General features: G+C 40.6%; 1 protein-coding gene across 4 annotated transcripts in view; it reads right to left on the reverse strand.

Moving 5' to 3' along the window:
• The window catches only part of LOC137624975 (ATP synthase subunit s, mitochondrial), a 339973-nt gene that overhangs the window by 79562 nt on the left and 244984 nt on the right, over nt 1-15427 (reverse strand). The window contains exon 7 of one of the 4 annotated variants that reach the window (XM_068355911.1): nt 13437-13812. The exons of 1 other annotated variant lie outside the window; for it this stretch is intronic. The gene's annotated coding sequence lies outside the window, so the exon portion shown is untranslated. 2 more of the 4 variants (XM_068355930.1, XM_068355924.1) reach the window with 2 other exon arrangements.

Raw genomic sequence — 15427 nt, forward strand, 5'->3', positions numbered from 1 at the left:
TTCGATCAAAACGTTAGATCAACAGGGAATACCACCGTGCGAATTCGCTACAAAAATAGGAATAACCGCCATCTTGGATATGGCGCCATCTAGATAATCAATAGTAGTATGGGAGAAAGGGTAACCTTGATAACGGCTCCCCTTCTATTTTTGCCACTCTTTCCCCTCGAGGCGAAAACGCTATACGGGGTGAAGATTGCTATGTGTCGTATCAAGATATACGTCCCCTGATTTATGCGATATCCTTAAAAGAAATTTTAAGGACATTTGTGCCAGGAGTTAGAATTCTGGAGACCTAAAGGTAATTTCTCTGGGAATATCACTGTAGTCAAATATCCCTTAGGAAGCTACTAATAGGAACCTTCAATCAGGACAACATGGCTTGAGCCCCCCCCAAAAAAATAAATTATATATATATACCGCGTGGGCATATAAAAATTAGAATAGCGCCAACGTTATCCCTGCGTGTCGTAAGAGGCGACTAAAAGGGACGGGACGAGGGGGCTGGGAACCCCCTCTCCTGTATAAAAATCCTACGAGACAAAGACAGAGAGATGGAGCAGGGGGGGGAGTGACTGCTCCCCGCACTCTAGTTTTGGGGTGTTTGAATGTGCGTGGATGTAGTACGATAGAGAGTAAAAGATGTGAGATTGGAAGTATGTTTAGAAGTAGAAGGATGGATGTATTGGCCTTGTGTGAGACAAAGATGAAAGGAAAGGGTGAAGTGATGTTTGGTGAAATGTCTGGTAGAGTGTCTGGGATTGAAAGGGGAAGAGCGAGAGAGGGTGTGGCTTTATTGCTGAGTGAATGGATGACAGGTAAAGTAGTGGAATGGAAGGAGATATCATCTAGGTTAATGTGGGTAAGGGTTAGGTTGGGTAGGGAATGTAGGTGACAGCAAATTCCCTTGGAGTATTCCGCTGTTCACTGTAAATTCCTTGGATAAGACTCTATGAACAGAAGTACAAGTCTACATCATTGGGTAAAGGATGGACTCGGAAGGATATTTTGATGGACTACGGAAGAACGAAAGAGAAGAGACACTTAATTGAGAAGGAAATATCCTTTAATGCAGGTGGTACAAGCGCTACATCATCGGGTCAAGGGTGGACTCTATTGGAAGGATAAAGTTGATGGACAATAGAAGACAAAAAAAGGGACACATTTCCGAGGAGAAAATATCCTTTGATGCAGGTGGTACAAACCCTACATCATTGGGTGAAGGATAGACTCGGTTGGAAAGATAAGTTGATGGACCATGGAAGAACGAGAGAAAAGTTTTTTTTTTTTTTTTTTTTTTAGGAGGAAATATCCTTTGATGCAGAAGTACAAGTCTACGTCATTGGGAGAAGGATGGATTCAGTTGGAAGGATCAAACTGATAGACTATGGAAGATAAAAGGAAAGGGACACATTTCTGAGGAGAAAATATCCTTTGATGCAAGTGGTACAAACCCTATATCATTGGGTGAAGGATAGACTCGGATGGAAGGATAACTTGATGGACCATGGAAGAACGAGAGAAAGGTTTTTTTTTTTTTTTTTTTAAGGAGGAAATATCCTTTGATGCAGAAGTACAAGTCTACATCATTGGGAGAAGGATGGATTCAGTTGGAAGGATCAAACTGATAGACTATGGAAGATAAAAGGAAAGGGACACATTTCTGAGGAGAAAATATCCTTTGATGCAAGTGGTACAAACCCTATATCATTGGGTGAAGGATAGACTCGGATGGAAGGATAACTTGATGGACCATGGAAGAACGAGAGAAAGGTTTTTTTTTTTTTTTTTAAGGAGGAAATATCCTTTGATGCAGAAGTACAAGTCTACATCATTGGGAGAAGGATGGATTCAGATAGAAGGATCAAGTTCACCAGATATGAAATAATGAGAGAAAGTGTTTTTTTTTTTTTTTTTTTTTTTGAGAAATATCCTTTGATGCAAAAGTACAAGTCCATATCATTGGGTAAAGAATGGATTCAGTTGGAAGGATCAAGTTGACAGGATGTGAAAGAATGAAAGTTTTTTTTTTTTTTGATGAGAAAATATCCTTTGGTACAGAATTGCAAGCCTGCATCATTGGGTAAAGGATGGATCCAGTTGGAAGGATCAAGTTGATGGAATATGAAGGAACAAGTGAAAAGGTTTGTTTTTCTTTATTTTTTTTTTTTTTTTTTTTTTTTGAGGAGACAATATCCTCTGATGCAGAATTGCAAGTCTACATCATTGGGTAAAGGATGGACACAGTTGGAAGGATCGTGTTAAGTGAATATGAAGGAACGAGTGAATATTTTTTTTTTTGAGAAAATATCCTTTATGCCCCCTGTGGCCGCGGGGGCATATAAAAATTAGAATAGCGCCAACGTTATCCCTGCGTGTCGTAAAAGGCGACTAAAAGGGACGGGACGAGGGGGCTGGGAACCCCCTCTCCTGTATAAAAATCCTACGAGGTATCGACAAAGAGATGGAGCTGGGGGGAGAGTGACTGCTCCCCGCACTCTAGTTTTGGGGTGTTTGAATGTGCGTGGATGTAGTACGATAGAGAGTGAAAGATGTGAGATTGGAAGTATGTTTAGAAGTAGAAGGATGGATGTATTGGCCTTGTGTGAGACAAAGATGAAAGGAAAGGGTGAAGTGATGTTTGGTGAAATGTCTGGTAGAGTGTCTGGGATTGAAAGGGGAAGAGCGAGAGAGGGTGTGGCTTTATTGCTGAGTGAATGGATGACAGGTAAAGTAGTGGAATGGAAGGAGATATCATCTAGGTTAATGTGGGTAAAGGTTAGGTTGGGTAGGGAATGTTGGGCGTTTGTCAGTGCGTATGGGCCAGGTAGTGAGAAAAGTGAAGAAGAGCGGAATGAGTTCTGGAATGAATTAACTAGGTGTGTAGAAGGACTGGGTAGAAGGAATTATGTAGTTGTCATGGGTGACTTAAATGCTGGAGTGGGTGCTGGAGAGGTAGAAGGTGTCATTGGGAAGTATGGCGTACCAGGTGAAAATGAGAGTGGTGAGAGACTGGTAGATATATGTGTTGAACAAGAGATGGTAATAAGTGCTAGCTTTTTTAAAAAGAAAGATAAAAATAAGTATACATGGGTAAGAGTGGCAAATGGAAGAGTAGTAGAAAGGGCATTAATGGATTATGTGTTGATAACTAAAAGAATGTTTGGAAGATTGAAAGACGTGCACGTGTTTAGGGGTATGGCTAACGGTATGTCTGATCATTTTTTGGTGGAAGGAAAATTAGTTGTAGCAAAAGAGTGGGGGAATAGAGTAGGTGGATGTAAAAGGGAGCTAGTGAGGGTTGAAGAGCTAATAAAACCGGGGGTAAAAAGTAAATATCAGGAAAGGTTGAAAATGGCATATGACGAGGTGAGAGTAAGAGAAACTGGTAATTTAGAGGAGGAGTGGAAGTTAGCAAAAGAAAATTTTGTTGGGATTGCAAGTGATGTATGTGGCAAGAAGGTTGTTGGAGGCAGCATGAGGAAGGGCAGTGAATGGTGGAATGAAGGAGTGAAGGTAAAAGTGGAAGAGAAAAAGAGGGCTTTTGAAGAATGACTGCATAGTAATAGTATAGAGAAGTATGAAAAATATAGAGAGAAAAATGTGGAAGTAAAGCGCAAGGTATGTGAGGCAAAGAGGGCAGCTGACCTGAAGTGGGGTCAGGGATTGGGTCAGTCATATGAAGAGAATAAGAAGAAGTTTTGGAAAGAAGTGAAGAGAGTAAGGAAGGCTGGCGCAAGAATTGAAGAGACAGTGAAAGATGGAAATGGAAGGTTGTTAAAAGGAGAGGAGGCAAGGAAAAGGTGGGCGGAATATTTTGAAAGTTTGCTGAATGTTGAGGAAAATAGGGAGGCAGATATAATTGCTGTTCCAGGTGTCGAGGTGCCAGTGATGGGAGATGAGAATGAGAGAGAGATTACAATTGAGGTGCCAGTGATGGGAGATGAGAATGAGAGAGAGATTACAATAGAGGAAGTGAGGAGAGCACTAGATGAAACGAGAGTAGGAAAAGCATCTGGTATGGATGGTGTGAAAGCTGAGATGTTGAAGGAAGGGGGTGTGACTGTACTTGAATGGTTGGTGAGATTGTTTAATGTGTGTTTGTGTTGTCAATGGTACCAGTAGATTGGGTTTGTGCATGTATTGTACCACTATATAAGGGTAAGGGAGATGTGCATGAGTGTTGTAATTCAAGAGGTATTAGTTTGTTGAGTGTAGTTGGAAAAGTGTATGGTAGAGTAATGATTAATAGCATTAAGGATAAAACAGAGAATGCAATCTTGGAAGTACAGGGTGGTTTTAGAAGAGGTAGGGGTTGTATGAATCAGATTTTTACAGTTAGGCAGATATGCGAGAAATATTTAGCAAAAGGTAAGGAGGTGTATGTTGCGTTTATGGATCTGGAGAAAGCATATGATAGAGTTGATAGGGAAGCAATGTGGAATGTGATGAGGTTATATGGAGTTGGTGGAAGGTTGTTGCAAGCAGTGAAAAGTTTCTACAAAGGTAGTAAAGCATGTGTTAGAATAGGAAATGAAGTGAGTGATTGGTTTCCGGTGAGAGTGGGGCTGAGACAGGGATGTGTGATGTCGCCGTGGTTGTTTAACTTGTATGTTGATGGAGTGGTGAGAGAGGTGAATGCTCGAGTGCTTGGACGAGGATTAAAACTGGTAGGCGAGAATGACCATGAATGGGAGGTAAATCAGTTGTTGTTTGCGGATGATACTGTACTGGTAGCAGACACAGAAGAGAAGCTTGACCGACTAGTGACAGAATTTGGAAGGGTGTGTGAGAGAAGGAAGTTGAGAGTTGATGTGGGTAAGAGTAAGGTTATGAGATGTACGACAAGGGAAGGTGGTGCAAGGTTGAATGTCATGTTGAATGGAGAGTTACTTGAGGAGGTGGATCAGTTTAAGTACTTGGGGTCTGTTGTTGCAGCAAATGGCGGAGTGGAAGCAGATGTACGTCAGAGAGTGAATGAAGGTTGCAAAGTGTTGGGGGCAGTTAAGGGAGTAGTAAAAATAGAGGGTTGGGCATGAATGTAAAGAGAGTTCTATATGAGAAAGTGATTGTACCAATTGTGATGTATGGATCGGAGTTGTGGGGAATGAAAGTGATGGAGAGACAGAAATTGAATGTGTTTGAGATGAAGTGTCTAAGGAGTATGGCTGGTGTATCTCGAGTAGATAGGGTTAGGAACGAAGTGGTGAGGGAGAGAACGGGTGTAAGAAATGAGTTAGCGGCTAGAGTGGATATGAATGTGTTGAGGTGGTTTGGCCATGTTGAGAGAATGGAAAATGTTTGTCTGCTAAAGAAGGTGATGAATGCAAGAGTTGATGGGAGAAGTACAATAGGAAGGCCAAGGTTTGGGTAGATGGATGGTGTGAAGAAAGCTCTGGGTGATAGGAGGATAGATGTGAGAGAGGCAAGAGAGCGTGCTAGAAATAGGAATGAATGGCGAGCGATTGTGACGCAGTTCCGGTAGGCCCTGCTGCTTCCTCCGGTGCCTTAGATGACCGCGGAGGTAGCAGCAGTAGGGGATTCAGCATTATGAAGCTTCATCTGTGGTGGATAATGTGGGAGGTTGGGCTGTGGCGCCCTAGCAGTACCAGCTGAACTCGGTTGAGTCCCTGGTTAGGCTGAAGGAACGTAGAGAGTAGAGGTCCCCTTTTAGTTTTGTTTCTTTGTTGATGTCGGCTACCCCCCAAAATTGGGGGAGGTGCCTTTGGTATATGTATGGATGGATGGATATATATATATATATATATATATATATATATATATATATATATATACTGTATATATATATAGGCCTAAATATATATATATATATATATATATATATATATATATATATATATATATATATATATATATATGTATATATATATATATATATATATATATATATATATATATATATATATATATATATACACACACACATATATATATATATATATATATATATATATATATATATATATATATATACACACACACACACACATATATATATATATATATATATATATATATATACTTATATATATATACAGTATATATATATATATATATATATATATATATATATATATATATATATATATATATATATATATATATATACACACACACACACACACACATATATATATATATATATATATATATATATATATATATATATATATATATATATATATATATATATATATATATATATATATATATATATATATATGTATATATAGTACACCTCCAGATATCAGGATTCTCTCTACCCCTGGATTAGAGACCCCACGGGGAATCAACTCAGACTAGAGGGGCACTCAGTAGAGCACAGACCTCTGCCACAGCAGCTTATTTCTCAACAATTTGCTTGACCTTGACCTTTGACCTTAACATGGATTAATTGGTATGAATTTTCATACACTCAAATGTGAACCAAGTTTGAAGTCTGTGACCTTTGATCTTCCCAAATTTAATCATTTCCAGCTCTTTACATAATAATTTAAAATCCCTGCGAGTTTCATTATTTTACGATTAAAATTGGTGCCGTATGGTTGATGACCGAAATTTGACCTTTTGCTTGACCCTAACCTTGGACGCGACCTTGATCTTCAACCATAACATGTATAAATTGGCGTGGATTTTCATACACTCAAATATGATCAAAGTTTGATGTCTCTGTGAAAACGATTTCCAAACTTATGGTTGATTACGTGAATTTGACATTTTGGTTGACCGTGACCTTGACCTTCCAAAATTTAATCATTTCCAGCTTTTTACATAAAAGTTAATCCCTGCAAGTTTCATTGCTCTACGATTAAAATTGTGGCGAGGAAGCTGTTCAACTTTGTTAGCGGATGTAATAAAGGGATTTTGACGAAGGAAAAATCTATTTCTGGGCGAGAGACCCGTGTCGCCCAGTGAAATGCTCCTAAAGCACCATTTCTAAGGTATATAACTGCTATATATTACCAGAGAAAAAATTGCATGGGAATGCCAGGTTGAACCCAGCTCGCTCACCTGTATAAGGTGTCGGTATAATACTGGGGCGCGATAAATCACAACCAGAGGCCTCGCACCATTTAGATATCTCCAGTCAAAATCCCCGAACAGCGAGGTGCCGTTCGACCTCGTACTACTACTAGACAACCCACGCCAGTGACGTCACTCCTTATAGCACCCCAGATTGGGGCCCAATTAGGGAGGGACGGGTGGGTTCACTGGGCGACACGGGTCTCTCGCCCAGAAATAGATTTTTCCTTCGTCAAAATCCCTTTTCTGGGCTCCGACCCGTGTCGCCCAGTGAAATCGTACCAGAGAATGGGGACCCAATAAGGCTAACTACCTGAAGGGAATAACACAAAATTAATATAGCTGATGAATTTTAATATAAAAAACGAGGGATATGGAAACCCGTAAAATAGATCAACACGTAAATGACAGAGACAATTAGATATGATACATAATCAAAATGAAACCCGAAGGGAAAGTCAACAGGTACGAATAATGTTAATACAGCTTGGTAAGCAAAATGCAGTAAAGCATACAATCATAGATATAAATAATTAACATAACAAAGGAACATCAGTTCGGGGATTCCAAAAACAAGTGAGATCAAAATAATTCGTGAAATCGATCAATTGAATAATAAATAATACATCATGGTAAATAAAACAGGTAGGAACAACAGGTAAGCCAGGCAGGAGGGAAATAGGACAGAGCAAGACGTTGTGATTAGGACTCAGTACCCTCGGGAGGAACTACATTCCCCGCAGCTACTGTGGCAAATCTAAGAGCTTCTAAAGGTTTTAGGTAGTGGCGTTTGAAAACTTTAGGGGACTTACAACCCGTATATTTTGAGAGCTCATCAAATTTCATATGGTGGAAAAAATTAATTGAGGTAGCCACAGCTTGAATATCATGGGCATGTGGGAACGATTCAGGATTAGCTTGTTTAATAAAATAAAGAATTTGTTGCCTGATTCCCTTAAGGGTAATAGTTCCTCCGTGCTCTCTAATAAATGGGTTAAAGGCGGGGGAGAAGGACGTCGAAGCGATTTGAGACTGAGGGACCAGGACGTATGGCTCTTGCTGCTGGCCCTTTGATGTAGAAGGCTGGGGGCCTTGGGGAGCCGGTTGAACCCTGAATTGGGAAGAGTGGAAAGGCCTCAGTCTCTTCCTACCTCGGATTGGGGTACCAGTAGGCTCATATCTCCTCTTTGGGATGAGGCCCCATCTAACTTTGAGGCTTTGGTTGGCCCTAGCTGCCTCGCTAAGGACCGAGTTAACCAAATCCTCCGGGAAAAGATCCGGGCCCCAGACCGGAGCTTTGATGAGCTTATTAGGCTCGTGCCTAATGGTGGCTTCAGAGAGGACGTGTCGTCGACAACGGGTCCTGACGCTTGCAAAATCATAGGCGTCAGCCATGAAGTTTTGCAGTACTGTAACGACTTAGTGAGGGCCTTAAGGAGGTCCTCCTCGTTGTAAGTGGCAACGGCCAACTCAGAAAGGGTGACCGAATTGAGAGATCTGCCGAATCTGCACCTAGAATCAAATTCTAATTTAAGAAGAGACTCTGGGAGTTTGGGAAGCCGTTCGCTGAACTGCGTCGAGGCACAGTCCGGGCTCAACTTACCTACTGAAAAGGTAGCTGGGGCATTCCGCCAACATTCATTGTCCCCCGGAAAGAGGAGGGAGGTTAAGTCGGTCTCCCTGAGTTGTGGTAAAGGCTTCTCATCTTTGATAGCCTGGAAGACCGACTCCAGAATCTTGGTCGCACATGGTGTAGGGGTTTGGTCGTCGGCCACAAACATAGTGTACGAACTCTTGTGGGCCGTAAGCATGGTGTTCAAACATTCCCACTCATGGAACAGGCGAACCAAGACAGACTGTGCCTGTTCCTTAGGAAAAATGACAGTTTCCTTTGGAACCTTATCTAAACGGATCAGAGCTTCTTCTGTGAGGCGAGCGTAGCCGGGGAAGGGGAATTCAAGACCCGGCGGGTAGAATTCGTAGTCCGTAAGAGGCCGTGTACTGAAACCCTCGATTGACAGCATACCCTCCGAAAAGGGGGCATGCAATGCTAACCTCCAAGGGTTATTCTTATTGAAAGGAGGAAGCTTGGAGGCGTCGGGAATGGGGTACTGCTGTTGTGGAGGTGGTAGCCCCGAACTCATGAGGCCTTGGACTAGGCTCTCCACAGAAGCTATCCTCTCGTGTGATTGCTTCGTATGAGACGATAGCATCGACTCAAAACGAGCAAACAGTTTGTCAGAAAATTCCTCCATGTTAAATGATCCCGCCTGGGGGGGAACAGGTGCCGGAACAGAGACTACTTCTTGAGAGGTTGAGGCCACAGCAATTGGGTCTTGAGAGACTCTGGTGGAGGGGGATTTAGCCAACGAGGGTGACGATCTCGAAGGGTTGTGGTCTTGGGAAGATTTGTGAGTTCTATATAAAGGCTTGTGAGGAGCCTTCACTTTGGGGGGAACGGGTCGGGAGCCGAGATCAGTCCCGGTTGCCTCTGGAAAACCGCGAAAAGAAGATTGGTCGGAAGTAGAAGAGAAAGCCGGGCTAGGGAGAGGAATCCCAGCCCGGGAACCACCTGACTCACCTACGTCCCTACCTGCGTCGGGATCATCCAGAGCCATGGGTTCCACATCAAGGTCGAGGGTAGCGACGTCCTCAGTTAGGGTGGCGCCCGTCTCCCCTTGGTCCGGGGCCAGAAGAAGAGATGCAATGCTTTCGATGATCGGGTCCGCTAGCGCTTTGGGGACCGCAGCTGATGTTTTAGCATTGGGGTAGAGGAGGGAACACCATTCCTCAGAAAGGATATACGGCTGTCTGGCCTTCACGTTGCGGGCGAACCCGCCAACCCAGATCTTGAGGGTAGCTCGGGCTGCTCTGAAAGAGAACAGACTATTAGTGAGCGATAAAAGTGCCAAAGAAAAAACTAAGAAGCCCAAGGACTTCGTAGGCACATATAAGGCATGCAGGAAGTCCAGAGGACTGTGGCCTTAAAGTAATGAAACAATAAAAGAGGACATTAAAATGTAACTCCCCACAATTCTGTAATAAAGTAACTGCACTCACCGATTCAGATGTTAGAGTGGAAGCCAATTTGTAGCAGACAGGACAGTTGTCCGAATGCCAAACAGCTAGGTCATCCACTTGAAGAGAGCAGTGAGCGTGTGAACGACACACATTATGGCCGCAGGGTTGGTGGAGAACAGCGACACATGCCGTCATCGCACAGCGGACATTCTGTAAGATAAAAGATACATGAGTATCTTAAAGGAAAGCAATTAGGGGCCGAAGGTCCCAGTGCTTAAATATTATAAAAGTTACTATCATGGTATTAAAGTTGAATATATATAGCTATAATTATCCTGAAAGGAAGCAAAAGAAGGGCACAGGGCCCGAATGCTGTAACTCTATATATATATATCCAACCCATGATAAAACTATTCATATAAATGCCTAAACATATGAATGAAGGCAAATAAGGGACCCTGGGGGGTCCGGGGGTTATAAGTCATATATCAAATAAATGATAAAAATTATTCATATGTAAATGCCTTGATGATTGAATGAAGGCAAATTAGGGGACCCCCAGGGGACCCCGGTGTTTAAAAAATCAAATAACAGCTTTACTTGATTATAAAATTATTAAATTAAATTAAATTAATGAATTAAATTAAGTCAAACCGTAGTCGTGATCATATCATGGAAGGCAAGGTTGAGAACTAGGATCGTATATAATGGATAAACATGACTAAAATATAAAGGGAATCCAAGTAATAATGAATAACGTTGGCTCCGGGGCTCAACTAAAAAACTCGACCGAATGGTAATGAATAAAAGCTACTCCCGGGGATTCCGTAATGGAAGTCTGTAAACATATATATATATCTATATGAGGTCCGTGAGGTGCGTGACAGAGGGGGGGGGGATCTTAAAAGGGTCCGTGACGTGCGGGACCAAGAGGGAGAAGCCCGTACACAACTTAATATTAAATAACATAACAAGGTACCACGGAACGAGTCGAAAACTCCCCGCCGATCGTCGCCAAACGAGCGACGGAAAGAAAACGACTACGACCGGGTAGAGTAGTGGGGAAAAGTAATGTACGTTAATGAATAATAATAGAATGCCTCACAGAACAACGGGAACCGCCCGTGCAAAGCGGATGCCCCCGGGAGGAGTACATTGCGCTTATAAGATATCGGCGGGAGGAGGCTAGGAGTAGGTTGGCTCCGAGACGATATCAGGTATACCAACCTGCCAGACCCACGAGTGATATGATCACGTGCAAAGATTAAAACACTATAAAAAAACATAACACATGGTAAATAAGAGAGGAAGGCATGCTGGATGATAATAATAATAATAAAATTAGCTATAAATCAATCGTAAAACAAACGAGGGTGCGAACAAGAGACAGGAAAGAACAAGCCTGACGGCGCTAGGAGTAGGCAGGGCTACCAACAGAACACAGGGTCAGTGAAGTGCTAACAAAATGAAAACTAAATTGTAATAACTGACTCATGAAAGCCCCTCGAACTAATGCAATCATACGAATGACGTTAAAATAGTAAGCGAGTCCGTGGCGTGCGAACGTAAATAAGCTAAGATATGATATGTGGAAAAGAACGCCGATGGCGATCAGGCATGCCAACCTCCAAAATACGCACATGAATATGAAATAACTGTTATCATAAAACAGGACAATATAAAATAGATACGGTGTGTGAACCGTGGCGATCCATAAAGTTCACAACGAGAAACAATCAGTATGGAGGACTTATTGAAAATCGTTAGAACGAACGAGAGAGAGAGAGAGGAAGGAGCCTGCCCCGAGAGAGACCCAGCAAGGTCGTGAATAAAAAACTGAATAATATAAACAAAAATGGACAAGGCCCCCTCCAAAATCTCAAAACTCATAGATCTGGTACTTAACTTAGATGTAGTGACAGTGGAGTCGGACATCTTGAGGTAAATCCAGAGAAAAACCAGCGAAATTCACACACAAGACAAAATATGGTTATCGAACTGCGTGCTATTTAAGGAGTGCCGTCACTGGCGTGGGTTGTCTAGTAGTAGTACGAGGTCGAACGGTACCTCGCTGTTCGGGGATTTTGACAGGAGATATCTAAATGGTGCGAGGCCTCTGGTTGTGATTTATCGCGCCCCAGTATTATACCGACACCTTATACAGGTGAGCGAGCTGGGTTCAACTAAGCCCCAAAGAGATATAAACATTCATAACAATTCTCTTACTCTTATACCTGTCGAATTAAGGTTTTATTTCCTTGAGAGTTGAAATCAACCTTCTCCACCATTATAGTTTGTTGTAATTGGCTATAATTAATGATAATTTTGCACATTTAGACTTGTATTTCATATATATTCATATACACCATAGTATATTATAAACCTTTGGATTCTCTCTACCTCAGGATCAGAGACCCAAGGGGGAGAAGATGATAGCTTCTAGTCGGCCAGGGAATCGAACCCGGGCCCAAGAAACTAGGGTTCCATTGACTTAGTAACTCAGCCACAAGGAGAGATAAAAGTTGATGACAATCCTCCCATACTTACTTATACTTGTCGAATTCAAGTTTTTAAATCATGCACAAATGAGAATGAGCCATTACAGTTTCACTTAATGCTGTATTGGAACAGGTCATTAGATCCTAACATGAAAGTTTTTATCCCATTATACGGGAGCAGGATCAGGTGCTAAACTGGAGGAACAATTGACTTACAGACATCTTGCCGTTATTGAAAGATTCGCCTTAGAGCTTGCATGCAAGAAGGGAACTTATGAAACTAAAAAAGCAATTGATGCAAGCCTCAGGTATATATAAAAAAAGAAAAAAAAATGCCTCAACCTTCAGCAATATGAAATACAAAAATAATCAGCTCAAGCTTGAACTATGTGAAACAACAGAAAAAAATTGCCTCAAACTACAGCTATAAGAAGGAACACAAAAAGTATCTTAAGCTTCAGCTAACCATGTGGAGATTCTCAAGAGAACTCAGAGCAAAATTAATTTCTAAAATTTTCAAGGTCATAATTAGGGAAAGTCAATTGGGAGAGTAATGAAGAAATGAAGACATTCATCAATAATACCAAGTGCAAGAATAATAAATTCCAGAGAAAGAAAAACACCATGTCTTCCATGCTTGATGAAGAACCTGAGGCACTGATGGTTACATGGAGTTAGATGTTTTTTTCTGATTTCAAATACAGTAATTTTACTTACCAGATAATTGTTGAATATACACATCTTTTATTATGGTATGGTACAGTAGTTTACTTGCTGTCTAAACAGTGAAAATTCAATATAAAATGTGTGACTTGAAAGCTTAAACTAAAAAATAGTCAAGGATATCTTTTTGTAAGAATGAAAGAACAAAACTATTTTTAAAAGGTATATTTATATTGCTAAATACTAGCTATCAAGAAACTGTCACTGAAAAATTTTATGTATATAACCTCTAATATATACTATAGTGTAAATATATAATTATACTGTATATACAAATACATTAAAATGTATAAATTTTGCCTCAATATTTTAAGTTATTTCTATAGTATTTACATTTCGCAGAACACAAAATTTACTTGGGAGCAACTAACAAAACTCACTGGAAAATACTACTGTATATGCATTAGTACATTGTCAAAATATATCACATTATGGTGTATATTTTTATCTAATATACTTAAAATACACTCAAAGAAGTTGTCTTCAAGCACTCCATTTGGAATTCACAATTGTTGCTGAGGAGATCCTATTTTGAAAATGTATTCAATAAGTATATATTCCCCTCACACTATGGAAAAAGAAAGTTACCATAAGATATTTTCACATACATTTCCTAGTGCAGAAACTTGTCACTTTGTAACCTACTTGTTTAAAAACTGTGCAGAATTGCACCTAGCTCTTTGAAATTTGTTGCCTGTTACAAAAATTCAGCAAACTGGAATGCTTTATGATTAAATAAACTGAGTCTTAATAGTTTTTAATTTTCATTGTGAAAAATTCTGCTTAAGAGTCTATGTCACATATCGACTGGAACCACAGGAGGGAAGAATGAGGCAGGTATGAATACAAACCTTAATAACAGACAAGATTACAAACCTTGATAACATTCTGTGAATAATTTTAAAGGGTTTGAAAAATATGAAAATTTTCATGTCATAAATAAAAAGAAATCTAACAAATTTTAAGGGTAATTTGTATTTTTCCTAGCTATACAAACCCGAGTCTTATAGAATTGGAAAAGTCTTTAGTATTGCTGGAACAGACGTATAAATCATTAACATGGTTGTTAACAACAAACGATAAGCGCGGGGTAAGCAGCCAAGCTCATTCACCTATCAAACACTCTTTACTTTTGATCTTTTGACTCAGGACTAAGGGGTGGTTGAGGTGGGAAGTTTGACTTTAAAGGACTCAGGTCTGCATAGCTAGTAAAAATGCAACTTACTTTTAAACTTGTATACGTTCCTTTAAAGTAAGGAAGCTTACTTATGGCAAGCACGAAGTCCTAGAACTGAACTGGTTGGTTCTTTTTCTTCCCTAGAAAAGGCTAGTCTCCCCTGTCCTAAACAGGAGTGAAAGAGATAACTCCAGCAACCTCCTATCAGCACACCACTGGAATGAGCAGGCTGATAAGGCCTGTCCAGTTATTTGTTAGTACCTGGTACATGGTCAATAAAGGAATCTTTCTCAATACATGGAGAGATGCAGTATGGAATGAAATATGAATTTTAAAAGTAATTTATATTTTTCATAGCCATACAAACCTGAGTTCTTTAATTAGGTTGATTATTTTGATGCGAGTTGGAAACAGATGATGAATGAGTGGTTAAGTTATCCGACTGGAGAGGGTGAGGACGAGAATCTCCGTCCCCTTTCCGGCCGGCTATCACTCACTTTTGATATTTCGGCGCAGGACTTAGAGGGGTGCTTTGAGGAGGGATGTTATATCATAGGACTCAAGCTTGAATGGCTAAGAAAAACACAAATTACTTATTTATTCCCACTCAACATACTAACCCTAGTCTTCTAATTAAGAAGACTTACTGCTTGGCAGGTTGGAAGTCCTCTTGGAACCCAAAATTGGAAGGTTCTGAAACTTCCTTGGAAGTATTCTAGACTTGATCTGTGAAAAAGCAAAGCGAAGACACAATCACCCTCCAACTGTTTATCAAAGAGCTGAAAACAGAGGCCCTGGAACATACAATGAAATGTACAGTAATGTGAAGTGATCCCCTCGCTACTTCGCGGTTCGACTATCGCGGATTCACCACTTCGCGGATTTTTTTCATAACGCATGTGTATACATATATCGCGGATTTTCCGGAAATTTTTAAAATACAGCGATGTGACCGATGGTGCGA

The sequence above is a fragment of the Palaemon carinicauda genome, chromosome 2 (genome assembly GCF_036898095.1).
Source record: "Palaemon carinicauda isolate YSFRI2023 chromosome 2, ASM3689809v2, whole genome shotgun sequence".
Taxonomy (NCBI): Eukaryota; Metazoa; Arthropoda; class Malacostraca; order Decapoda; family Palaemonidae; genus Palaemon; species Palaemon carinicauda.